Source organism: Mustela nivalis, assembly GCF_964662115.1.
Source record: "Mustela nivalis genome assembly, chromosome: 13".
Taxonomy (NCBI): domain Eukaryota; kingdom Metazoa; phylum Chordata; class Mammalia; order Carnivora; family Mustelidae; genus Mustela; species Mustela nivalis.
Window position 1 is genome coordinate 20,393,204 of NC_139032.1, and position 24,683 is coordinate 20,417,886.

The 24,683-nt window shown below is 49.1% G+C and overlaps 1 protein-coding gene across 14 annotated transcripts in view; it reads left to right on the forward strand.

Annotated features, from left to right (window-relative positions):
• Positions 1 to 24,683, forward strand: part of LOC309845973 (uncharacterized protein) — a 231,324-nt gene that overhangs the window by 44,649 nt on the left and 161,992 nt on the right. For 10 of the 14 annotated variants that reach the window (XR_014301637.1, XR_014301638.1, XR_014301639.1 and 7 more), the window contains 4 exons: positions 9,385 to 9,517; positions 9,957 to 10,111; positions 23,055 to 23,187; positions 23,627 to 23,781. The gene's annotated coding sequence lies outside the window, so the exon portion shown is untranslated. Of the gene's footprint in view, positions 1 to 8,234; positions 9,148 to 9,384; positions 9,518 to 9,956; positions 10,112 to 10,754; positions 10,854 to 22,112; positions 22,818 to 23,054; positions 23,188 to 23,626; positions 23,782 to 24,428; positions 24,528 to 24,683 lie in introns of those variants that run through there. The other 4 variants (XR_014301644.1, XR_014301651.1, XR_014301645.1 and 1 more) reach the window with 4 other exon arrangements.

The window sequence follows — 24,683 nt, forward strand, 5'->3', positions numbered from 1 at the left end:
AAACTGACAGTACTACTTGCTGGTAAGGATGTGAGACAACAGAGAATCCTATTCATTGCTGATGGGATTTCAAAGAGCACAACCTCTTGAGAAGACCTCTTGCCAGAAAAAAAAAAAAATTAAAAATAAAAACAGTAAGAATCTTACCGTAATAAACAAAAATAAAACCATAAGTATTTTACCAAAATAAGAAAAATTTAAATGTGCGATTGAAACGAAAGCAAAAAACATCAAGAAAAGAAGGCCTGGAAGGATGCTAGAGACCAAGACATTGAACCATTTCTTAATAACTGAACAACTGCCAGCACTAAGATATCAGAACCAACAAATTGTGAACAAAAACTGAAAGCCAGATCCTCAGATCATTTAATCCTTGAGAAAAGACCATGGAACTAGAAGGCTGAGAGAACGCAGAGCCATCACCAATTAACTCCAATAGACTTGATCACTGAACTAGCATTCTTGTCTTTGTAACTTGTAAGAAACTCTTTGTACGTTGTTTTAGGGAGAACATTTTAGGCAGAAGATGTTAAGATTACCATTGTTTGTCCTTTCCTAATGACTTCTCATCGCCAAATCTGAATTCATCGTCAGACACACTGGGTTCTGCCTCTGAATATCTTCTCATTTGTTTCCTGGTGTTAATATCAGGTCCTTAGTCTTTCTGGTAGGAGTTACTAATTCTGTTTTCTTCCCCCTTAAATGGGTCCTCAGCGTTTCTCTGAAGGTAGTCTTGCAAAATGGGCGTATGGTCTGTCAGTTGAGTCATTAATCAGGGGCTTTCTGTTTACAGAGAGTCATGATGCCCAGTTTATGTAATCCCTATTCCTGCTACTCCCCACTTGACTTTCCTGGGTTATGTGAGTAGTTTCCCATATTGGATTGTCCTTTTCCTTCCACCAAGCAGTCCTTTCTCCCTGTTGTGCACCTGGAAAAAGCCACTGCATTTTTCAAAACTCAATTTGCATATTATTTTTATTGTGCCGTCCTTTTAGTGTTGGGACCACTCTCTCCTTTTGGCTACCATGGCACTTTGGCCTTCCTGGTTGTTGCGTTGGCTACAGTCGTGTGGGCTACACTGTATTTTAATTGTGCTTTTTACACGTCTCTGTCTTCTCCTAGGCAACGTTCCTTGAGACCAGGGACTGACATTTTTGATCTGTCGATGTTGCCTTAGCATGTTACTTGGTGTCTGGTGGCTAGCCATAAAACCCAGATTTCAGAAAAGGAAAAGGAGTTATGTACATACTGCTTATTAGCACTTGACAGATAAACCAGAAAAGGAATGTGAATGCTGCTGCTTGAAAGTTCACCTCTGGTAAATGGTGGTGGTACTGGACTCCACTTTGAATGTTTTTTCCCACTATTTTATACATTCCTACCTTGTGCCTTCTGTTTATTTCTACACGTGTCTTTATGACTAACCCAGGAAGAGCAGATGAAGGTGGAGCTAGGCCATGGGCCGTATTTGTAGAATAGGATACAAATGATAGGGATTCTTGGTAAGAAAGTCCTGAAGCAAGACAGGTCTATATTCGCCCTCTGAGCCATGTAGAGGGATCTGCTCGCAAAGAATTTTATCAGCAGCTAATTTGGATTTTTGTTTGTTTGTTTTTAAAGATTATTTATTTATTTTACAGAGAGAAACCACGAGTAGACGGAGAGCCAGGCAGAGAGAGAGAGACAGAGAGGAAAGCAGGCTCCCTGCTGAACAGAGAGCCCCATGGGGGACTCGATTCCAGGACCCTGAGATCATGACCTAAGCCAAAGTCAGTGGCTTAACCCACTGAGCCACCCAGGCGCCCTAATCAGGATGTTTTTGCCCAAGGCTCTTGATTGGCTATTTATTGTAGGAAGAGTAAATCAGGGTTAAAGTCGTTTGATATGTTTTGCATTGTAAATGTGTGTTTTGTTTTGTTTTTAAATGCTGGGGTGGGAGTAGGGAGTACCAAATGTTCCTTCGCCACTCCTGATCCTTTAGTCATGTCAAGAGAGCGCTCCTTAGCTCATTTCAGCTCTGCTTCTTTATTTACTCTGCCCCTAAGGTGAGCAAATGGTGTCCATAGAAAGTTTAGGAAGAATTAACCGGTCATGCTCGCCTTGACTAATTCTGTTCTCTTCCTCGAGAATGCGAGTGGGTATCTTCTGTTTCTCACATCCCGAGTATTACTAGTTGGTAATCTGCCCAATTCTGGGGCCATTAAGCTTTCATTCACACTGGGCTTCTCAAACCTGGCTTATCAATAAAAGTAAAAACATATTTCAGTCTCTATCTTTCCTTTTTTACTTCCTACCCTACTCCAGACCTAGATGTAGTAAGGTTTTTGTACTTTATTAGGATATTTGAAAGATGTTAACATTTAGTGCATTACATGGGAACACTGAGAAATAAAAAGGAGCCAAAGTCTGCCAAGTAAAATGTCTATGTGGGGACTGTCTTGGTACTGCCAGAGAAGATGGCTTTGTGCTGTGGTCTTTCTTAGGTGGTAGGACATTGTGACCTTTGAAACAGTTTGAACACATGGAGGTTAGGCCAGACAGTGTTGTGCAGTAAACCACGAAGCCCTGGGAAAGGTTTAATGGCAGCTGTGTTAGTTCCCTGTGGCTGTCATGAAAATGGCCACAGACGTGGTGGCTTGAACAACAGAAGGTTCCTCTCTCATGGTTCTGGAGGCCAAAAGTCTGAAATCAAGGTGTCAGTAGAGCTTTATAGATGTTCGAGGGCAGAATCCACTCTGTGCCTCTTTCAGCTTCTAAGGGTTGCTCTCTTCCTCGGCTTATGAGCCCATCACTCAGTCTCTGACTTTGTCTATACATCACCTTCTCCTCTATGTGCCCACATCTTCCCTTTTTTCTGCCTCAAATCTCCCCCTGTCCTCCATGTGTGAGGGTTCTTGGGATTTATTTTATTGAGGGATCCCGCCACCTCCAAACTCTAACTTAATTATATCGACAAAGACCTTTTTCCAAATGTACTGAAAATCATAGATTATAAGGGCAAGGATATGGACCTGGGGGGCCGTGTTTCAGGGGCTATTATTCAACCTGCTCAAGCTGACAAAAGATACTTTGATTTTGGCTGATGACTGCGTGGAGAGTGGTGGTTTCTGTAGTCACTTACACAAAGGTCTGGCTCAAAGCAAGGGGACCTCGGGGAGTGGCAGGTGGCTGAGCATCTGACTAGAGGAGAATCAGGAAGGAACAAAGGAGATGTTTACATGCACTGGACTTCAGGGTGCCCGGAAGTGTACAGGTCAGGGAAGTCTCGGGCAGTTGCCCACCTTAGCTTACTTCGCAGGATGGCTTTCCAGAGTAGGCTTGTTTGAGACAAAGACTCGATTGTTAGGAGAAGTTTTATAGGTCTTGCCAGTATTGACATATATTGCTTGCCAGAGGCTCAAGTGACTCCATTTACCGTGTGGACCCGTTGAGTCGGGATTTGTCAAAGAGGTATGACAAAGAAATGTTCTCTAAGAGGTGGCCTTCTACAGTCTAAGAGTTCATAGCAGGAGGCAGTGAAAATGGCCAGAGCCAGGCCACAGAGCAAGCACGGGCTTCTACTCCCTTTGTTCCTCTAGGTTCAGACTGTCCTCTCTGGGTGAAGAGGGAACATATTGGTTGACGGGACTAAGTCTAAATTAAGTAAGAAGGCACATAAGAAAGCATTTCAACATGTTTAGAAACTAAAATCGTCGAGTGGCTTCCTTTGACACATCGGGGGTTATCCCGCCGCTAATGAGGTCAGAGTGGGGGGAGAGGAGAGCGAAACACAGAGGGAAGAGGGGAGGGCAGTCACCTCATCCCTCCCGCCTCTGAACCGTATGTCCTCCTGGATTGTCACCCCTTCCAATCAAAATGCAGATCTCAGGAGTCAGCACTAGCAGCCTGGCTACTTCCACATCCCAGCCCCTGCTACACAGAAAATTGTACAGACTTAATTCTGGCTGAACCCATCACCACTCACATAGGTTAATTCTTTCTCCACTGTTGAGACAAAAAGGCACATGAGCAAAGGCAGGTTAACAGGAACAAAGTTTTATAGCTAGAGAAGTATATATGTTTTATAGCTAGAGAAGTATATGTTCAGTTTGGGAAAGGTAAGGGTCCATTGAGTCAGGTAGGCATGGGGCAAGGAACTTTTGCAGACAGCAGACAGCATCCTGCCGGTTGCAGGAGGAGGCAAAACTGGCTCAGAGCTTTGGGCAGCCAAGTTAACGCCAACCGGGGGGGGGGGGCAGCGGGGTGCGCTGGGGGGCACCGTTGAGGATACATGCTGCTTTCTTCTATTCTGGAACTGTATCTGGAACTTCTCGAATCTGGTGTACTTCTTAACTGGGCTCAGGTGCCCCTCACCTTGCAAAATGTACACCCGCAAAGGGTGTTTCCTTCTGACTACTGAAAACAGGTTCAGTTTCAGTTGAAGGGGCTGAGTCCCCGTACAGCACAGCAAAGTCCATTTACTGTCACATAACAATGTGCAGGAACTTGGTAGGAACTTGGTATGTCCCTTCCCAAAAGAAAGGACCTTGGTAGTTTCCTAGGAAGCCCTGGGCAGTTTATGACGGTGACTCAGCTATGTCCAGGGCACAGGAACAGTAGGCCAGGACCCTCGGAACACATTGCTGGTTTCTCCAAAGTCAGAGGAGGACTCTGACTAGGGGCAGGCCTACGTGTTCGGAGGGTATGTTTCTAAAAGGTCTTGGCGCTACCCCCCATTGCACCATCAGTGCTGTGGTTGGGGGCGCTCCGTGTGGTCTGTGTGGATGGGGGACCCTTGGCGTTCCTGGTCACAGAAGATGTGGTGCTGATTCCCCTAGCACCACCTGTGTCAGTGCCAGGTAGTCTGCAAGTCTTCTGAGGGCGCTTGCTGATAGAAAGGGCCGCCATCATGGCTACGATGTCGTCTATAGAGTTTGCATCAGGTGGGGCCGAGTTATCCTGATGGAATGCAGGAAGGGCAGCTTGACCAGTCTGGGCAGGTGCGCCACAGGTGCTTGGCGGAAGGAGGGAACAGGTAGTGGTGGGTTGAAGCACCGAGTGGTGGTGTTACAAGCTGGAGTTACAAGAGCGGTCGTGTGGCCAGGCGAGCCCCTTCTGTGTGAGCACTTCTGTGTCGTGGGCACACCAGAGGCTGCGATAGTGGGGCAACCGTTGTCCTTTCGGTCAGGTGCGCTGCCCGTACTTTCGGCAGGTCGGCCCCTAGGGCTCGGATTTCCTGGCGAAGCATGCACTTCGCTCGATGTCGAATTCCTCTTTTGTGAGGTGGTAGTCCTTACCCCTGGCTTTCGTTGTTTCGTTGAACGGTGGACGCCTTTGCGGGTAATGCGCACACTGCAGCCTCTGACGTTGGGAGCCGTGTTGTCGTGTCCCGTAATCGGACCACCCCTGCTTTGGGCGGGTTGGCTTTTGGTGTTTGACTCCAAGCACAAGTTGGAAGTAGACGTGTTTCGCTTGCCCTTGGTCGTTGGTGTTCCACGTGGAGACGATTTCCTTGGTCTAGGTGTTCCTTGGGCACGCTGAAGGGTACTGGGCCCACCAGCACCTCCAGCAGTGGAAACTGTACTGTGGTGTCCCACTACCGCCCCTCCCACATTTTGGACTGCTTGGACCCAGGTAACCGGGTTTAAGGTGACAGTACTTGCCTGTCCTCCGGCAGCACCCAGAATGTTCTGAGAGAGGGCCGTTGTTGTCTGACCAACAGGAGGAGCGGAAGTGGTGCTGGGTGCCCCCTGCAGCCCTGCCCCAAGTTGGGATGTTCCGGGTACCTGTGAGCGAGCGGGGCCTGGCATAGGCACACCAGACCCAAAGCTCCCACCGCCCACGGGGGCTGCAGGTGCTGTTGACATGTGGGGGCCTAGAGGGGCAAGTGTGAGCAGGGAGCCGCTGAGCCTGGCACTGTGTATCCCAGCGGCAACTGCACGGCCACTAGTGCGAGCCTGGCACTGTGTATCCCAGCGGCAACTGCACGGCCACTAGTGGTTGATATGGCACCGGGGAGAAGACCTGCCTTGGAACCTAAGGCCTTCGTTTTTTGACAGTGGTGCCAAATGCAGAGGCCTGCTTGCTTCCTGCCATCTCTGGATGGTGGGACTAGAGAGGCAGTTGGGCCTGTGGCTTGTGTTGGGCCTACTGGCTTTCCCAGCGGGTAGGAACGGCCAGGCTAGTGCCGTTTTGGGTTCCCAGATCCGGGCCGAGGGAGGATTCGTGGGGCATAGTGGATAGGAATTGCTATGCGTGTCATGGCTGCCTTGCCAGGTAAGCTGGTGGTGTGGCTGCTACTGGGTGGTGTGTTGTGGAATGCTAAGTGGTTTGCCTGGGACTTTGGCAGTGAACGAAAGACCATGGCCTGTGAGGGAGGTGAGGTATCCATGGGCTCAGGCGTAGAGCTGTAGTTTGCAGAGGTGCTGCCTACTGGAACGTTGGTGGTTCCAGAATTCGCCAGAAAGCCAGTGGGAATGCCAGCACTGGGAAGAACCGCTGTCTGCTGTTGCCCAGCACGTGTCCCCTGTGTGGGCTGAGGGGCGATGTTGGGGCAGGTGGCCATCAATTTCAATGGGATGGTAGAGGCCAGAGTGCTTCCAGGGCGCTTCAGCGTCCTGTTGCAACGGCCCTGGGATAATGAAGGAGAGCTCACCCCGGGGCCCCGGGGAGATCTGAACGTGATAGCTTGAGGAGCAGGAGTCGTGTCCATGTCAGTGACATCAGCGTTGGAAGTATGGCCAGATGTCCAGTTGGCTGATGCCTTTGTGGCTGATGCCGCCACAAAAATACCAGGACTCTTTGGGGAAGGGACTGGAAGAGGGGTGGGTGGGAAAAGAGGGGGGGGATCGACACACATAGGAGTTGGGGATTCTCCTTTGCAGGAGGGCAGCTGTGATGAGACAGTTGAGGGATCGACACACATAGGAGTTGGGGATTCTCCTTTGCAGGAGGGCAGCTGTGATGAGACGGTTGAGGGATCGACACACATAGGAGTTGGGGATTCTCCTTTGCAGGAGGGCAGCTGTGATGAGACGGTTGAGGTGTTACAAGGAGGAGCCGGGGGGTCGGAAGTAGGTGCTGTACCGATGAGTGGTTGAAGAGGGTGTTCCTTCTGAAGTGGAATTTCTCCAGGGGGAGGAGAGCCAGTAGGAACAGCCAGAGTGGGAGAGTTTGGAGCTCCAGAGGCTGTTCCCTGATCAGTAGTCTCTGTTGGGGAGGGTGGAGGGACAGATGGGATTGGGGGCCTGGCAGATTGGTCAGCCAAGTCGGTGGTAGGACCAGGGACCTGTGATGTGTGAATGGCCGGGGGCAGGGAGTCTGTAGTCTTTGAGGCAAGTAGGGGGGAGGAAGGGGCAGGTTGAGTGGCCCCGTCGTCTGCCAGGATCTCTGCTCCGCCCTCCAAGGTCTTCTTCCCCTGCCCCTCGGTATTGTCCAGAATGCCCAGCTTTCTGCCCAAAGCTATGCAAGGAAGCTTGGGAGGTGGGGGCAACTCTCCTCTGCCCCACTGGAATGGCATTGCTGATGGCAGAGGCACAGAAAGTGGCATGGGTATTTTCCTTTTGGAGGGCCTACTGGTGGCAGATACTGGTGGCAAGGGGTGCTCGGATGGCTTGCCTCGAGGCTTATGCGCCTCTGTGACCTTCCTCAAGAGGTCTGGTGTGCTCTGGCTAGGCCGATGGTTTTCAGCCACCACTTTCTGTGTTGATGTCTCCTGCAGCAAGGGGCAGCCTGGGGTTGGGTGGGAGAGCACTGCTACCTCTGGAGCAGGCTTCCGAAGAGGAGCAACGTCACCAGCTGGGCCCTCTGAAGTGACAGCAGGTCTTTCTGCTGGGGGCGAGGGGGAGCTCACCCGAGGTGTCTGAGTGTTTGCCCCCAAGCTGTCTCCTGAGGGACTGGGAGATGGGTCCCCAGGTGCAGGGCTGCCTTGGTGAGAACTGAGCAGTCCACCGGTCTCCAGGGGCCTGGATGTCCACAGTATATCCCCACTGCTGTGGGGGGCCCTGTTTCCATCATCCGGCCCTCTGGTGTCTCCCAAATCATCCTTCCCTTCTCTGGGCACTTCTTGGACCTTCTCCCCCACCGCCTTTGGGCAGGACGCCGGGAGGTAACTGGATGGTTTCGGCTTCACAGCCTCGACTGTCTGCTGGGGTTGGGAAGGCAGGACAGTGAATTTCTGCCGGGGTGGAGGGATCCTCACGGTTCTCGAGGGTCTGAACATGATGGAGGTACAAGCGGACCGTACAGGTGTTTTCGGAGGGTCCCTCCAGTTCACCGAGGGGAGGAGGCCCACAGGGGAACACACGGCCTGAGGGAGCGGATACCGTCTCCTTGGCTCCACATGAAAGCTAGCTGGTAAAGGCCTAAGATCCCGGTGGAATGGCCTGTGCCCAGGGCAGTGGGAAGGTGTGGGAGCAGCCGGAGCAGCCGGAGCAGCCGGGTGGTGCCGGACAGGATGGGAGGCTGAGCAGGCAGGAGAGACCAGCGGGCGACATCGGCCTGGCAGGGGACGGCGGCGGGGCGGGGGACGAAACTTACTAAGCAGATTGCCCATGTAGCGCTTGCAGTGTGCCAAACGATCGCGAGACAAGAGTATGAAACTCGGAGAGCGCCTCCGGAGGTCCTAACTCTTCTCGAGGTCTAGCAGGCACTGAGCAACCCAGCCCGGTGCTTGTGATATATGCCTGGAGCACGTCACAGAGAAGGGAGGAGCAGGCCCAATGTTGGCAAGTGCGTATGCCAGAGGGCAAAGGATGAGGCCTCAGAGCCCCGCCCACCAGCCTCCAGGGCCTGGAAGGCCCCGCCCACCAGCCTCCAGGGCCTGGGACTTCCTTCTGACGTGGCTGAGTTGTTTGGACCCAATATGGCCGCCTCCGGGCAGCCATATTGTGGGGAGCTCTGTGGGACTGCTGCGGTCCTCTGCCCCCGCCCCCGCCCCCGCCGTGAGTTGCCAGCCCTCCCCTGAGCCCGCCAAGCAAGCGAGCACGGGAGCCCCCTAGCGCTGCGAGGGGTGGCCTGCTGCTCGAGGCTACCTCCCTGCTTCCCTGTGAGGCCTGGAGCCAGGCCACCAGAGTCACCTGGCAAGCCGCAGAGGTGGTTTCTGAGCCAGACTCCTAACCCTGACCTGACTAGATGCTGTCTGTATTCCGTGGCCTCCCTTTCCGGCAGGTAAGCTCGCTCTTTCTTTTTGGGAATTTGGCAGGGGTCACACAGACGGTAGTGCCTTATTCGGCATTCGAACCCAGCCCAGCCCGAGTGATGCCAGAGCTCTTACTCCGGAGGGTGTGTGAGCGTTTTTTAAATTTTTACTTTTATTTTTTGTAGCTCTTAGGGTACTGAGAACGGTGCTGCTGTACTCACAGTGAGCACAGCCACTGCCCAATATGAAGTCTTCTTTTGTTCAAGGACCACACTGGATTCTGATCTCAGAAGACGGGAGTCACGGACCATCAGTTGCCAGCCTTGTACCATCCCACAGTCGTAATTCAGCCTTGCAGACCCGGTTTGCTCTTTGGTCTACTTTGAAGGATCCAGATAGGTAAGATGGCACTTGAAGATGCTATGTAAATATATAAAGATTATAGTCTAGATAAATTGTTATCCACCTGAAAGGAATGCACCGGTGGATGATTCCATATAGATGAGAAGCTGGTTCATGTCTAGAAAGCAAATCCATCATTTATTCAACTTAATAGTGGAGCAGTGTAATGGACTAAAGTCAGATCAATACAGTTTGCTCATTGTGAGTATGCCAGCCAGGTTCCCTCGACATCGTTGGCACATACATGTAATTCTAGACGTTCTTATGCACAAGAGGGGAGACCTACTCTTGGGAGTGTGGCAAGGGGAACGTGTATTCCTGTCTAGGAGCTGGAAGCTTCCGCATGCTGAGAAAGATTTCAAAACAATCTTACCTTACGCATGGCTCTACCTAGTTTGAGTCTCTTTTCTTTGGCTTACTTCATTTTCTTTTTCAGATTTTATTTATTTACATGTCAGAGAGAGAGAGAGAGAGAAGAGCGAGCGAGCGAGCACGCACAAGCAGGGGGAGCAGCAGGCAGGGGGAGAAGCAGCCTTGCACTGAGCAGAGAGCCCATGGCGGGGCTCCATCCCAGGACCTGGGGATTATGACGTGAGCTGAAGGTAGACGCCTAACTGGCTGAGCCACCCAGGCAGCCCTTCAACTTACTTCACTGAAGTGTTTCTCTCTCATGGGGCTGATGTTGCACATTACGAATATGACATGCAAAAGTTTCAGAACCAAAAATCATACTGATCAGTTAAAAACAATGTGTATACATTTTAAAGTTTTGTATATATTTTTAATTCTTGTATTTGAAATAGCTGTGGACATGATTCATATGCTACAGAATTAGTTTTAGAGCTCTGTTGGTGGAGCAAATGTGGACATCCGTCCTTACGAAACTTTGAGGTTGGTGGGACACAGGAGGTCGCACTCAGACGCACATTCTGCTTGCAGAAAAGGACAAATATTATAAGGCCTTTCTAAACTCTCTAGAAGGAGAAATGATTTACAGCTATGACATTTAGCCATAATTCCTTGATATCATTTGAGGAGAGTTCAGTAGGGAACAATTTCTTGATTTCCTTTTTTTTTTTTTTTTTTTTTTGATTTTTTTGAACAGAAATAGCAAGTTTGTAGAAATTTTGGGCAAAGATTTCTTGGAGGAACTCTGAAAAAGGTGGTCACATCTGACATATCTGAAAACAATCAATTACAGTCATATGATTTCTATCTCTTTTTTTTCCCAAAGGAGGAAGAATTAAACATGATGAGTGTTAGGACTTCAGGACAGTAAAAGGAAATTTGGACAAGGATATCCCAGAAAAATCACCTCTTTATTTTTCTTGTCAAATGGGAATAGGGACAGGGTGCTTTTTTCAAAATAGAGACCATTCTCTTACTTGTCTTCGTAAGATGAAATAATTTAGTTGGGAAGTCGTTGTTCTTAGATAATATATGGCTTGGCAGATGCAGACAGGTTGAGATAGACTTTGTCAAGGTAAAATTTTTTTAAAGTGATTGATTTAGTCATGAATGAAAATATTTTAACAATAACAGTTATTTATAAATTTGCCAGAAAGACTACTCCTTGTTTGACCATTTATAAAGCAGTTATCTTCAGTTATGGCAAATGAAGCCATGGGTGGGCAACCTTGGATGGAATTGGTAGTAATGACAGTGAACTCTAGCTAATAACCTGTGGCTGGCCACTCGTTCCCTTTCCCTTATTTCGCTCACCAACAATCTCTTGTAATTCATACAGAGTAATACGGAGGGCCGACTGAGTGATCCTTGGAGCTCATTACATGAACTTTTATTCTGGACTTTTGTCTCCCTGTTTTCAGCCCCTCTTCTCTCTCTTTACTCTAACCGAGGCTCAGCAGAAGTAAACTGGCTTTGTGCAGCCCCTTCTCAGGGTAGTCTTGACTTGATCATTCTGTCCACCACGCCTACATTTCACTTTTTGCCTTCTAGAAAGGTTTCAGAATCTTTCTGTGGTTGATGACTTCCACAGTCTCTTGGCTTTGGTGTTAAGTTTGGTGTTTCTATCCTTTGATTAAGTATGGTTTCTTTTTTTTGTTTGTTTTTTAAAGATTTTATTTATTTATTTATTTATTTATTTGAGAGACAGAGACCACAAGTAGGCAGAGAGAGAGAGAGAGAGAGAGAGAGAGAGAAGAGAAAGCAGGCTGCCCACTGAGCAGAGTGCCCACTGCTGGGCTGGATGCCAGGACCATGGGATCATGAGCTGAGCCGAAGGCTGAGGCTCCAACCCACTGAGCCATCCAGGCACCCCAAAATATGGTTTCATTTTTCTTTTTTAAAGATTGTATTTATTTATTTGACAGATAGAGATCACACGTAGGCTGTGAGGCAGGCAGAGAGAGAGAGGAGGAAGCAGGCTCCCTGCTGAGCAGACAGCCCGATGTGGGGCTCGATCCTAGGACCTTGGGATCATGACCGGAGCCGAAGGCAGAGACTTTACCCCACTGAGCCACCCAGCGGAAGTGGGTGATTTAAACAGAGGCTCCAAAGTAGGTAGAACTAAACCACAAGTCTCCTTTTGTTTTGTTTTGTTTTGTTTTGTTTTCCTGAAGCTCCTTTAGCCAAAACATGGGCTTCCGAATATCGATCTGTGAAGCGTATTATCAGTATGTTTAAGGAAGGCTGTTCTTAAGGGAATTCCAATTAATGGCAGGGAGTTTTGAAATTCTTCCAAGGTCATCTGATCTTGTGAGATTTACAATTCTATTTTCACGTCAAGCAAGTCTGGTCAGTGCCAGGTAATCATCGAAAGTTCCAGTTGCTTCTCTGAACAGAAGTATTGAACCTCTTGAGGTTTTCTTTTTGCTCTCTTAGATCTATGCCAGAGAAGACTTTTTTAGAGAGTAGGTTCAGCCTTCTTTGGTTCATGTAAGAAAGACATTCAGTGAGTCAGTGTGGGGGTTAGCCCCATCTTCTCAGAGTGGTAGTGAGCTCCTGATAGAAGATAATTGTTATTAGACAAATTTCCTGAAAATAGAAAAGTTTTCTCCGATTTCTAATACCAAATACGTATTTTTACATTTTCCTATAATGTATAGGAAATGTATACATATATTTACTGTACCTACTGGGTATGATATATGGGTATAATGGAATGCTATTCAGCCTAAAAAAGTCATGATGTTCTGATACACGCTACAACATGGATGAACCTTGAAAACATTATGCTAAGTGAAGTCAGTCAGTCACAAAAGGGCAAATATTATATGATTCTACCTAGCTGAGGTATTTAGAATAGGCAAATTCATGGAAGCAGGAAGTCAAATGGTGGTTTCTAGGACTTGCGCTGAGTGGGTATTGGGATGTTGTTCTTATGGGAATAGAGTTTCACTTTGGGATGATAACAAAAGTTCTGGCGATGGATGGTGGTGATGGTTATACGACATCGTGAATACATTTTAATGCCACTGAAGTGTATATTTAAAATTTTCTGTTACGTGTATTTTGCCACCGTAAAAGACTAAATGTGTGATTGAAGCACAGTTTTTATGTACAACACAGAAAGCGTGATTCGTGAAAGAAAAGAAAATTGATGATGTGGACCTTATTAAATTTTAAAATGTCCATTCTGTGAAAGACAGTGTTCAAAGAATGGAAAGACAAGCACCTGGCTAGGAGAATATGTTTTCAAAACACATATCTAAAGAAAGATATGCATGCGGAATATTCAGAGAAGTAGTAAACTAACAACAAAAACAACGACCACAACAACTTCATAATAAGAAACTAAACTCCCCAAATCAGTTAAAATGAAAAGGCAATAGGAGTCGACATCTTAGTGGATAGTATATAAAAAGGACAAATACGCGTCTATAAATTGCTCAACAGGGGCGCCTGGGTGGCTCGGTAGGTTAAGCTGCTGTCTTCAGCTCAGGTCATGATCTCGGGGTCCTGGGATCGAGTCCCACATCCGGCTGTGTGCTCAGCAGGGAGCCTGCTTCTCTCTCTGTCTCTCTCTCTCTCTGCCTACTTGAGATCTCTGTCAAATAAATAAAATCTTTAAAAAAGAATTGCTCAACACTGGGGAATTATTGGAAAAGGATATGCACTGTGCATTAGAGAAAAACAAAACACCCGTGGGATACCCCACCCATTTAATAAAATGGCTTAAATACCAAAAACTGACAGTACTACTTGCTGGTAAGGATGTGAGACAACAGAGAATCCTATTCATTGCTGATGGGATTTCAAAGAGCACAACCTCTTGAGAAGACCTCTTGCCAGAAAAAAAAAAAAAAATTAAAAATAAAAACAGTAAGAATCTTACCGTAATAAACAAAAATAAAACAATAAGTATTTTACCAAAATAAGAAAAATTTAAATGTGCGATTGAAACGAAAGCAAAAAACATCAAGAAAAGAAGGCCTGGAAGGATGCTAGAGACCAAGACATTGAACCATTTCTTAATAACTGAACAACTGCCAGCACTAAGATATCAGAACCAACAAATTGTGAACAAAAACTGAAAGCCAGATCCTCAGATCATTTAATCCTTGAGAAAAGACCATGGAACTAGAAGGCTGAGAGAACGCAGAGCCATCACCAATTAACTCCAATAGACTTGATCACTGAACTAGCATTCTTGTCTTTGTAACTTGTAAGAAACTCTTTGTACGTTGTTTTAGGGAGAACATTTTAGGCAGAAGATGTTAAGATTACCATTGTTTGTCCTTTCCTAATGACTTCTCATCGCCAAATCTGAATTCATCGTCAGACACACTGGGTTCTGCCTCTGAATATCTTCTCATTTGTTTCCTGGTGTTAATATCAGGTCCTTAGTCTTTCTGGTAGGAGTTACTAATTCTGTTTTCTTCCCCCTTAAATGGGTCCTCAGCGTTTCTCTGAAGGTAGTCTTGCAAAATGGGCGTATGGTCTGTCAGTTGAGTCATTAATCAGGGGCTTTCTGTTTACAGAGAGTCATGATGCCCAGTTTATGTAATCCCTATTCCTGCTACTCCCCACTTGACTTTCCTGGGTTATGTGAGTAGTTTCCCATATTGGATTGTCCTTTTCCTTCCACCAAGCAGTCCTTTCTCCCTGTTGTGCACCTGGAAAAAGCCACTGCATTTTTCAAAACTCAATTTGCATATTATTTTTATTGTGCCGTCCTTTTAGTGTTGGGACCACTCTCTCCTTTTGGCTACCATGGCACTTTGGCCTTCCTGGTTGTTGCGTTGGCTACAGTCGTGTGGGCTACACTGTATTTTAATTGTGCTTTTTACACGTCTCTGTCTTCTCCTAGGCAACGTTCCTTGAGACCAGGGACTGACATTTTTGATCTGTCGATGTTGCCTTAGCATGTTACTTGGTGTCTGGTGGCTAGCCATAAAACCCAGATTTCAGAAAAGGAAAAGGAGTTATGTACATACTGCTTATTAGCACTTGACAGATAAACCAGAAAAGGAATGTGAATGCTGCTGCTTGAAAGTTCACCTCTGGTAAATGGTGGTGGTACTGGACTCCACTTTGAATGTTTTTTCCCACTATTTTATACATTCCTACCTTGTGCCTTCTGTTTATTTCTACACGTGTCTTTATGACTAACCCAGGAAGAGCAGATGAAGGTGGAGCTAGGCCATGGGCCGTATTTGTAGAATAGGATACAAATGATAGGGATTCTTGGTAAGAAAGTCCTGAAGCAAGACAGGTCTATATTCGCCCTCTGAGCCATGTAGAGGGATCTGCTCGCAAAGAATTTTATCAGCAGCTAATTTGGATTTTTGTTTGTTTGTTTTTAAAGATTATTTATTTATTTTACAGAGAGAAACCACGAGTAGACGGAGAGCCAGGCAGAGAGAGAGAGACAGAGAGGAAAGCAGGCTCCCTGCTGAACAGAGAGCCCCATGGGGGACTCGATTCCAGGACCCTGAGATCATGACCTAAGCCAAAGTCAGTAGCTTAACCCACTGAGCCACCCAGGCGCCCTAATCAGGATGTTTTTGCCCAAGGCTCTTGATTGGCTATTTATTGTAGGAAGAGTAAATCAGGGTTAAAGTCGTTTGATATGTTTTGCATTGTAAATGTGTGTTTTGTTTTGTTTTTAAATGCTGGGGTGGGAGTAGGGAGTACCAAATGTTCCTTCGCCACTCCTGATCCTTTAGTCATGTCAAGAGAGCGCTCCTTAGCTCATTTCAGCTCTGCTTCTTTATTTACTCTGCCCCTAAGGTGAGCAAATGGTGTCCATAGAAAGTTTAGGAAGAATTAACCGGTCATGCTCGCCTTGACTAATTCTGTTCTCTTCCTCGAGAATGCGAGTGGGTATCTTCTGTTTCTCACATCCCGAGTATTACTAGTTGGTAATCTGCCCAATTCTGGGGCCATTAAGCTTTCATTCACACTGGGCTTCTCAAACCTGGCTTATCAATAAAAGTAAAAACATATTTCAGTCTCTATCTTTCCTTTTTTACTTCCTACCCTACTCCAGACCTAGATGTAGTAAGGTTTTTGTACTTTATTAGGATATTTGAAAGATGTTAACATTTAGTGCATTACATGGGAACACTGAGAAATAAAAAGGAGCCAAAGTCTGCCAAGTAAAATGTCTATGTGGGGACTGTCTTGGTACTGCCAGAGAAGATGGCTTTGTGCTGTGGTCTTTCTTAGGTGGTAGGACATTGTGACCTTTGAAACAGTTTGAACACATGGAGGTTAGGCCAGACAGTGTTGTGCAGTAAACCACGAAGCCCTGGGAAAGGTTTAATGGCAGCTGTGTTAGTTCCCTGTGGCTGTCATGAAAATGGCCACAGACGTGGTGGCTTGAACAACAGAAGGTTCCTCTCTCATGGTTCTGGAGGCCAAAAGTCTGAAATCAAGGTGTCAGTAGAGCTTTATAGATGTTCGAGGGCAGAATCCACTCTGTGCCTCTTTCAGCTTCTAAGGGTTGCTCTCTTCCTCGGCTTATGAGCCCATCACTCAGTCTCTGACTTTGTCTATACATCACCTTCTCCTCTATGTGCCCACATCTTCCCTTTTTTCTGCCTCAAATCTCCCCCTGTCCTCCATGTGTGAGGGTTCTTGGGATTTATTTTATTGAGGGATCCCGCCACCTCCAAACTCTAACTTAATTATATCGACAAAGACCTTTTTCCAAATGTACTGAAAATCATAGATTATAAGGGCAAGGATATGGACCTGGGGGGCCGTGTTTCAGGGGCTATTATTCAACCTGCTCAAGCTGACAAAAGATACTTTGATTTTGGCTGATGACTGCGTGGAGAGTGGTGGTTTCTGTAGTCACTTACACAAAGGTCTGGCTCAAAGCAAGGGGACCTCGGGGAGTGGCAGGTGGCTGAGCATCTGACTAGAGGAGAATCAGGAAGGAACAAAGGAGATGTTTACATGCACTGGACTTCAGGGTGCCCGGAAGTGTACAGGTCAGGGAAGTCTCGGGCAGTTGCCCACCTTAGCTTACTTCGCAGGATGGCTTTCCAGAGTAGGCTTGTTTGAGACAAAGACTCGATTGTTAGGAGAAGTTTTATAGGTCTTGCCAGTATTGACATATATTGCTTGCCAGAGGCTCAAGTGACTCCATTTACCGTGTGGACCCGTTGAGTCGGGATTTGTCAAAGAGGTATGACAAAGAAATGTTCTCTAAGAGGTGGCCTTCTACAGTCTAAGAGTTCATAGCAGGAGGCAGTGAAAATGGCCAGAGCCAGGCCACAGAGCAAGCACGGGCTTCTACTCCCTTTGTTCCTCTAGGTTCAGACTGTCCTCTCTGGGTGAAGAGGGAACATATTGGTTGACGGGACTAAGTCTAAATTAAGTAAGAAGGCACATAAGAAAGCATTTCAACATGTTTAGAAACTAAAATCGTCGAGTGGCTTCCTTTGACACATCGGGGGTTATCCCGCCGCTAATGAGGTCAGAGTGGGGGGAGAGGAGAGCGAAACACAGAGGGAAGAGGGGAGGGCAGTCACCTCATCCCTCCCGCCTCTGAACCGTATGTCCTCCTGGATTGTCACCCCTTCCAATCAAAATGCAGATCTCAGGAGTCAGCACTAGCAGCCTGGCTACTTCCACATCCCAGCCCCTGCTACACAGAAAATTGTACAGACTTAATTCTGGCTGAACCCATCACCACTCACATAGGTTAATTCTTTCTCCACTGTTGAGACAAAAAGGCACATGAGCAAAGGCAGGTTAACAGGAACAAAGTTTTATAGCTAGAGAAGTATATATGTTTTATAGCTAGAGAAGTATATGTTCAGTTTGGGAAAGGTAAGGGTCCATTGAGTCAGGTAGGCATGGGGCAAGGAACTTTTGCAGACAGCAGACAGCATCCTGCCGGTTGCAGGAGGAGGCAAAACTGGCTCAGAGCTTTGGGCAGCCAAGTTAACGCCAACCGGGGGGGGGGGGCAGCGGGGTGCGCTGGGGGGCACCGTTGAGGATACATGCTGCTTTCTTCTATTCTGGAACTGTATCTGGAACTTCTCGAATCTGGTGTACTTCTTAACTGGGCTCAGGTGCCCCTCACCTTGCAAAATGTACACCCGCAAAGGGTGTTTCCTTCTGACTACTGAAAACAGGTTCAGTTTCAGTTGAAGGGGCTGAGTCCCCGTACAGCACAGCAAAGTCCATTTACTGTCACATAACAATGTGCAGGAACTTGGTAGGAACTTGGTATGTCCCTTCCCAAAAGAAAGGACCTTGGTAGTTTCCTAGGAAGCCCTGGGCAGTTTATGACGGTGACTCAGCTATGTCCAGGGCACAGGAACAGTAGGCCAGGACCCTCGGAACACATTGCTGGTTTCTCCAAAGTCAGAGGAGGACTCTGACTAGGGGCAGGCCTACGTGTTCGGAGGGTATGTTTCTAAAAGGTCTTGGCGCTACCCCCCATTGCACCATCAGTGCTGTGGTTGGGGGCGCTCCGTGTGGTCTGTGTGGATGGGGGACCCTTGGCGTTCCTGGTCACAGAAGATGTGGTGCTGATTCCCCTAGCACCACCTGTGTCAGTGCCAGGTAGTCTGCAAGTCTTCTGAGGGCGCTTGCTGATAGAAAGGGCCGCCATCATGGCTACGATGTGGTCTATAGAGTTTGCATCAGGTGGGGCCGAGTTATCCTGATGGAATGCAGGAAGGGCAGCTTGACCAGTCTGGGCAGGTGCGCCACAGGTGCTTGGCGGAAGGAGGGAACAGGTAGTGGTGGGTTGAAGCACCGAGTGGTGGTGTTACAAGCTGGAGTTACAAGAGCGGTCGTGTGGCCAGGCGAGCCCCTTCTGTGTGAGCACTTCTGTGTCGTGGGCACACCAGAGGCTGCGATAGTGGGGCAACCGTTGTCCTTTCGGTCAGGTGCGCTGCCCGTACTTTCGGCAGGTCGGCCCCTAGGGCTCGGATTTCCTGGCGAAGCATGCACTTCGCTCGATGTCGAATTCCTCTTTTGTGAGGTGGTAGTCCTTACCCCTGGCTTTCGTTGTTTCGTTGAACGGTGGACGCCTTTGCGGGTAATGCGCACACTGCAGCCTCTGACGTTGGGAGCCGTGTTGTCGTGTCCCGTAATCGGACCACCCCTGCTTTGGGCGGGTTGGCTTTTGGTGTTTGACTCCAAGCACAAGTTGGAAGTAGACGTGTTTCGCTTGCCCTTGGTCGTTGGTGTTCCACGTGGAGACGATTTCCTTGGTCTAGGTGTTCCTTGGGCACGCTGAAGGGTACTGGGCCCACCAGCACCTCCAGCAGTGGAAACTGTACTGTGGTGTCCCACTACCGCCCCTCCCACATTTTGGACTGCTTGGACCCAGGTAACCGGGTTTAAGGTGACAGTACTTGCCTGTCCTCCGGCAGCACCCAGAATGTTCTGAGAGAGGGCCGTTGTTGTCTGACCAACAGGAGGAGCGGAAGTGGTGCTGGGTGCCCCCTGCAGCCCTGCCCCAAGTTGGGATGTTCCGGGTACCTGTGAGCGAGCGGGGCCTGGCATAGGCACACCAGACCCAAAGCTCCCACCGCCCACGGGGGCTGCAGGTGCTGTTGACATGTGGGGGCCTAGAGGGGCAAGTGTGAGCAGGGAGCCGCTGAGCCTGGCACTGTGTATCCCAGCGGCAACTGCACGGCCACTAGTGCGAGCCTGGCACTGTGTATCCCAGCGGCAACTGCACGGCCACTAGTGGTTGATATGGCACCGGGGAGAAGACCTGCCTTGGAACCTAAGGCCTTCGTTTTTTGACAGTGGTGCCAAATGCAGAGGCCTGCTTGCTTCCTGCCATCTCTGGATGGTGGGACTAGAGAGGCAGTTGGGCCTGTGGCTTGTGTTGGGCCTACTGGCTTTCCCAGCGGGTAGGAACGGCCAGGCTAGTGCCGTTTTGGGTTCCCAGATCCGGGCCGAGGGAGGATTCGTGGGGCATAGTGGATAGGAATTGCTATGCGTGTCATGGCTGCCTTGCCAGGTAAGCTGGTGGTGTGGCTGCTACTGGGTGGTGTGTTGTGGAATGCTAAGTGGTTTGCCTGGGACTTTGGCAGTGAACGAAAGACCATGGCCTGTGAGGGAGGTGAGGTATCCATGGGCTCAGGCGTAGAGCTGTAGTTTGCAGAGGTGCTGCCTACTGGAACGTTGGTGGTTCCAGAATTCGCCAGAAAGCCAGTGGGAATGCCAGCACTGGGAAGAACCGCTGTCTGCTGTTGCCCAGCACGTGTCCCCTGTGTGGGCTGAGGGGCGATGTTGGGGCAGGTGGCCATCAATTTCAATGGGATGGTAGAGGCCAGAGTGCTTCCAGGGCGCTTCAGCGTCCTGTTGCAACGGCCCTGGGATAATGAAGGAGAGCTCACCCCGGGGCCCCGGGGAGATCTGAACGTGATAGCTTGAGGAGCAGGAGTCGTGTCCATGTCAGTGACATCAGCGTTGGAAGTATGGCCAGATGTCCAGTTGGCTGATGCCTTTGTGGCTGATGCCGCCACAAAAATACCAGGACTCTTTGGGGAAGGGACTGGAAGAGGGGTGGGTGGGAAAAGAGGGGGGGGATCGACACACATAGGAGTTGGGGATTCTCCTTTGCAGGAGGGCAGCTGTGATGAGACGGTTGAGGGATCGACACACATAGGAGTTGGGGATTCTCCTTTGCAGGAGGGCAGCTGTGATGAGACGGTTGAGGGATCGACACACATAGGAGTTGGGGATTCTCCTTTGCAGGAGGGCAGCTGTGATGAGACGGTTGAGGTGTTACAAGGAGGAGCCGGGGGGTCGGAAGTAGGTGCTGTACCGATGAGTGGTTGAAGAGGGTGTTCCTTCTGAAGTGGAATTTCTCCAGGGGGAGGAGAGCCAGTAGGAACAGCCAGAGTGGGAGAGTTTGGAGCTCCAGAGGCTGTTCCCTGATCAGTAGTCTCTGTTGGGGAGGGTGGAGGGACAGATGGGATTGGGGGCCTGGCAGATTGGTCAGCCAAGTCGGTGGTAGGACCAGGGACCTGTGATGTGTGAATGGCCGGGGGCAGGGAGTCTGTAGTCTTTGAGGCAAGTAGGGGGGAGGAAGGGGCAGGTTGAGTGGCCCCGTCGTCTGCCAGGATCTCTGCTCCGCCCTCCAAGGTCTTCTTCCCCTGCCCCTCGGTATTGTCCAGAATGCCCAGCTTTCTGCCCAAAGCTATGCAAGGAAGCTTGGGAGGTGGGGGCAACTCTCCTCTGCCCCACTGGAATGGCATTGCTGATGGCAGAGGCACAGAAAGTGGCATGGGTATTTTCCTTTTGGAGGGCCTACTGGTGGCAGATACTGGTGGCAAGGGGTGCTCGGATGGCTTGCCTCGAGGCTTATGCGCCTCTGTGACCTTCCTCAAGAGGTCTGGTGTGCTCTGGCTAGGCCGATGGTTTTCAGCCACCACTTTCTGTGTTGATGTCTCCTGCAGCAAGGGGCAGCCTGGGGTTGGGTGGGAGAGCACTGCTACCTCTGGAGCAGGCTTCCGAAGAGGAGCAACGTCACCAGCTGGGCCCTCTGAAGTGACAGCAGGTCTTTCTGCTGGGGGCGAGGGGGAGCTCACCCGAGGTGTCTGAGTGTTTGCCCCCAAGCTGTCTCCTGAGGGACTGGGAGATGGGTCCCCAGGTGCAGGGCTGCCTTGGTGGGAACTGAGCAGTCCACCGGTCTCCAGGGGCCTGGATGTCCACAGTATATCCCCACTGCTGTGGGGGGCCCTGTTCCCATCATCCGGCCCTCTGGTGTCTCCCAAATCATCCTTCCCTTCTCTGGGCACTTCTTGGACCTTCTCCCCCACCGCCTTTGGGCAGGACGCCGGGAGGTAACTGGATGGTTTCAGCTTCACAGCCTCGACTGTCTGCTGGGGTTGGGAAGGCAGGACAGTGAATTTCTGCCGGGGTGGAGGGATCCTCACGGTTCTCGAGGGTCTGAACATGATGGAGGTACAAGCGGACCGTACAGGTGTTTTCGGAGGGTCCCTCCAGTTCACCGAGGGGAGGAGGCCCACAGGGGAACACACGGCCTGAGGGAGCGGATACCGTCTCCTTGGCTCCACATGAAAGCTAGCTGGTAAAGGCCTAAGATCCCGGTGGAATGGCCTGTGCCCAGGGCAGTGGGAAGGTGTGGGAGCAGCCGGAGCAGCCGGAGCAGCTGGGTGGTGCCGGACAGGATGGGAGGCTGAGCAGGCAGGAGAGACCAGCGGGCGACATCGGCCTGGCAGGGGACGGCGGCGGGGCGGGGGACGAAACTTACTAAGCAGATTGCCCATGTAGCGCTTGCAGTGTGCCAAACGATCGCGAGACAAGAGTATGAAACTCGGAGAGCGCCTCCGGAGGTCCTAACTCTTCTCGAGGTCTAGCAGGCACTGAGCAACCCAGCCCGGTGCTTGTGATATATGCCTGGAGCACGTCACAGAGAAGGGAGGAGCAGGCCCAATGTTGGCAAGTGCGTATGCCAGAGGGCAAAGGATGAGGCCTCAGAGCCCCGCCCACCAGCCTCCAGGGCCTGGAAGGCCCCGCCCACCAGCCTCCAGGGCCTGGGACTTCCTTCTGACGTGGCTGAGTTGTTTGGACCCAATATGGCCGCCTCCGGGCAGCCATATTGTGGGGAGCTCTGTGGGACTGCTGCGGTCCTCTGCCCCCGCCCCCGCCCCCGCCGTGAGTTGCCAGCCCTCCCCTGAGCCCGCCAAGCAAGCGAGCACGGGAGCCCCCTAGCGCTGCGAGGGGTGGCCTGCTGCTCGAGGCTACCTCCCTGCTTCCCTGTGAGGCCTGGAGCCAGGCCACCAGAGTCACCTGGCAAGCCGCAGAGGTGGTTTCTGAGCCAGACTCCTAACCCTGACCTGACTAGATGCTGTCTGTATTCCGTGGCCTCCCTTTCCGGCAGGTAAGCTCGCTCTTTCTTTTTGGGAATTTGGCAGGGGTCACACAGACGGTAGTGCCTTATTCGGCATTCGAACCCAGCCCAGCCCGAGTGATGCCAGAGCTCTTACTCCGGAGGGTGTGTGAGCGTTTTTTAAATTTTTACTTTTATTTTTTGTAGCTCTTAGGGTACTGAGAACGGTGCTGCTGTACTCACAGTGAGCACAGCCACTGCCCAATATGAAGTCTTCTTTTGTTCAAGGACCACACTGGATTCTGATCTCAGAAGACGGGAGTCACGGACCATCAGTTGCCAGCCTTGTACCATCCCACAGTCGTAATTCAGCCTTGCAGACCCGGTTTGCTCTTTGGTCTACTTTGAAGGATCCAGATAGGTAAGATGGCACTTGAAGATGCTATGTAAATATATAAAGATTATAGTCTAGATAAATTGTTATCCACCTGAAAGGAATGCACCGGTGGATGATTCCATATAGATGAGAAGCTGGTTCATGTCTAGAAAGCAAATCCATCATTTATTCAACTTAATAGTGGAGCAGTGTAATGGACTAAAGTCAGATCAATACAGTTTGCTCATTGTGAGTATGCCAGCCAGGTTCCCTCGACATCGTTGGCACATACATGTAATTCTAGACGTTCTTATGCACAAGAGGGGAGACCTACTCTTGGGAGTGTGGCAAGGGGAACGTGTATTCCTGTCTAGGAGCTGGAAGCTTCCGCATGCTGAGAAAGATTTCAAAACAATCTTACCTTACGCATGGCTCTACCTAGTTTGAGTCTCTTTTCTTTGGCTTACTTCATTTTCTTTTTCAGATTTTATTTATTTACATGTCAGAGAGAGAGAGAGAGAGAAGAGCGAGCGAGCGAGCACGCACAAGCAGGGGGAGCAGCAGGCAGGGGGAGAAGCAGCCTTGCACTGAGCAGAGAGCCCATGGCGGGGCTCCATCCCAGGACCTGGGGATTATGACGTGAGCTGAAGGTAGACGCCTAACTGGCTGAGCCACCCAGGCAGCCCTTCAACTTACTTCACTGAAGTGTTTCTCTCTCATGGGGCTGATGTTGCACATTACGAATATGACATGCAAAAGTTTCAGAACCAAAAATCATACTGATCAGTTAAAAACAATGTGTATACATTTTAAAGTTTTGTATATATTTTTAATTCTTGTATTTGAAATAGCTGTGGACATGATTCATATGCTACAGAATTAGTTTTAGAGCTCTGTTGGTGGAGCAAATGTGGACATCCGTCCTTACGAAACTTTGAGGTTGGTGGGACACAGGAGGTCGCACTCAGACGCACATTCTGCTTGCAGAAAAGGACAAATATTATAAGGCCTTTCTAAACTCTCTAGAAGGAGAAATGATTTACAGCTATGACATTTAGCCATAATTCCTTGATATCATTTGAGGAGAGTTCAGTAGGGAACAATTTCTTGATTTCCTTTTTTTTTTTTTTTTTTTTTTTTTTGATTTTTTTGAACAGAAATAGCAAGTTTGTAGAAATTTTGGGCAAAGATTTCTTGGAGGAACTCTGAAAAAGGTGGTCACATCTGACATATCTGAAAACAATCAATTACAGTCATATGATTTCTATCTCTTTTTTTTCCCAAAGGAGGAAGAATTAAACATGATGAGTGTTAGGACTTCAGGACAGTAAAAGGAAATTTGGACAAGGATATCCCAGAAAAATCACCTCTTTATTTTTCTTGTCAAATGGGAATAGGGACAGGGTGCTTTTTTCAAAATACAGACCATTCTCTTACTTGTCTTCGTAAGATGAAATAATTTAGTTGGGAAGTCGTTGTTCTTAGATAATATATGGCTTGGCAGATGCAGACAGGTTGAGATAGACTTTGTCAAGGTAAAA